The sequence below is a fragment of the Cherax quadricarinatus genome, chromosome 27 (genome assembly GCF_038502225.1).
Source record: "Cherax quadricarinatus isolate ZL_2023a chromosome 27, ASM3850222v1, whole genome shotgun sequence".
In the NCBI taxonomy this organism is placed as follows: Eukaryota; Metazoa; Arthropoda; class Malacostraca; order Decapoda; family Parastacidae; genus Cherax; species Cherax quadricarinatus.
This window is the reverse complement of record NC_091318.1, coordinates 810,639-812,905: the sequence shown is the minus strand read 5'-3', so window position 1 is coordinate 812,905 and position 2,267 is coordinate 810,639. Positions and strand designations below refer to the sequence as shown.

Here is a 2,267-nt window from a genome sequence, read left to right as displayed (position 1 = left end):
CATGTGGGGAGCTTCGGCTAACCATCAACCCTGCCAAATGCACCTCCCTGCACATGTCCGGAGCCAGCCCACGAGGGATGAGACGAACCCCATTCCTTGTAGGGGACACACAGATTTTGTCCATTGAGGATGGACAGTATACAAAATTCCTAGGGCGTCCTGTCGGTTTCCAGCTACTACCAGACATAGCCATCATAGAAGACTACATCACCCTGGGGAAGAGCATACTCGAGAGCAAGCTCGCACCCTGGCAGCGCTTGGACGCCCTGAAGACATTTGTACTACCATCCGCTGTGTTCGCCATGCGAACATGGCAATTGAGGAAAACCGATTGGACGCGCCTTGACTGTGCACTGCGACCGCTGATTAAAAAGACCCTGTACCTTCAGCCCCGTGCATCTAACGAATACATATATGGCAGCAGCCCAGCCGGGGCCTGTGGCATCCCTTCTGCAGCAGAAGACTCCGACATATTCCTGGTGGATACGGCCTTCAAACTACTCACCTCACTGGACCTAGACACCAGGGACATTGCCCGGAGCGACTGTCAGCAAGTGGCAGCACTAAGAACCCAACAGGACCCAAACATGGAAGACGCATGTGCATTCTTGTCAAAACAGGAGATGGGACGAGCAGGTGGACACCAAACACTCTGGTCTAGGGCACGAGATGCCTCTGGACGGATGGGTGTTACCTGGTCATACAACAGTGACAGCAGGACACTGGGGCTAGCATGTGGCGATTCTTCACTAGGACAAAGACACAGGTGGATAGTCGCCCGCACCATCAGGAACCATCACCGATGCTCCAGGGATGTCACTCTGCAAGCAAAACCAGATCAAGGGAAAGTGATGCAGGTAGTGGCACGGGAACGAGCATCGTCCCACTTCATGAGGGAGGGAACGTACACAACCTTCGCCGACTGGAGATTTATACACCGAGCACGACTGAACATGCTACCACTGAATGGCGCACGTCGCTATGACATGGGCGGTGACCGACGATGCCGAAGATGCCCTGCACAGCTGGAGACACTACCACACGTCCTTAACCACTGTTGGAGACACTCGGCCACCATGACCCAGCGACACAATGCATTGGTGGCGAGGATCAAGAAGGCCGCCCAGGGGCGAGGGTGGAGACTCATCTCCGAGAACCAGCGTGTTGCAGGCGCGCTAGACACAGGACGACCAGACCTAATCATCACGAAGGATGGAGATGCACTGATGATAGATGTCACATGCCCCTTCGAGAATGGACCAGAGGCATTCACCGAAGCAAGATTGCGGAAAGAAGAGAAGTATGCCGAACTTGCAGCTGAATTAAGGCAGAACTACCACCGGGTAACAGTTGAGGCCTTCATTGTCGGTTCACTAGGGAGCTACGACCCGGCGAACGACAGACTGATGAAACGCCTGGCCTCACGAAAATACCAAAAACTCTTCCGAAGGCTGTGTGTGAGCGACACCATAAAATGGTCAAGGATGATATACACTGAACATATAACAGGTGCTAGGCAGTATTAACAACATTGTAAATTTGTAACATCAAGAAGCTTGTAACTTGATGTTTAGGACATATTACAGTAGAATAGAATAGTGCAGACACCACTGAGTGCTGCTTTGCATTGTATCAATTAGTTATTATTATGAACATGATGTAAAACCCATTGTAGCATTTTTCGAAAATAAAATCTGTTCTTATCAGCTTAATATCTGATACGATCCCCATGTGGGATCTTCGATATTAAACTGATTTTTGGATCATGGCGAAGTGCTAGGGGCTTGCTCCACCTTTGCCGCGGATCGGCCCGGTATTGCAGTACCTCCGGGATTGGTCCACTCCCCTTGGGGAGAAAAAAAAACTCAATCTAATCAAATTACAATATGAAGCAGTGTTCACCCATACAGTAAACTTCTTTCTGGCATTAACTGGAACCCAACAGGATGCCCCAGGAATTTCCCAGTGTCCAAATTTTCACCATTGAGGATGGACACCAGGTGCCTCGGGTAGCACTTCCCTATTAATACACAGCAGACCTTGGTGGAGGGTGGGTGTGCATCTCTCTTCACTCACGCACACTTTTTCTTGCAGTAAATAGTAAATAGCCGGCAGATCCACTACCAGCTGGGGAAGAAGACAACGATGACCTCAGATGAGTGACGACGATGACACGGAGGATAACCACGACTTCTGGTCTCAGATAGATGAGCAGCGACCAGAGGATGGTTCCAGCAACAAGGCCCCACCGATGGCGATGGACGACG

General features: G+C 50.7%; 1 non-coding gene across 1 annotated transcript; it reads left to right on the top strand.

The window, feature by feature from the left end:
• Positions 1-1,663: 1,663 nt before the first annotated feature.
• Positions 1,664-1,847, top strand: LOC128687721 (U2 spliceosomal RNA). The gene has a single exon (XR_008406889.1). It is a non-coding gene; the product is annotated as a U2 spliceosomal RNA (small nuclear RNA).
• The last annotated feature ends 420 nt before the right edge of the window (positions 1,848-2,267 follow it).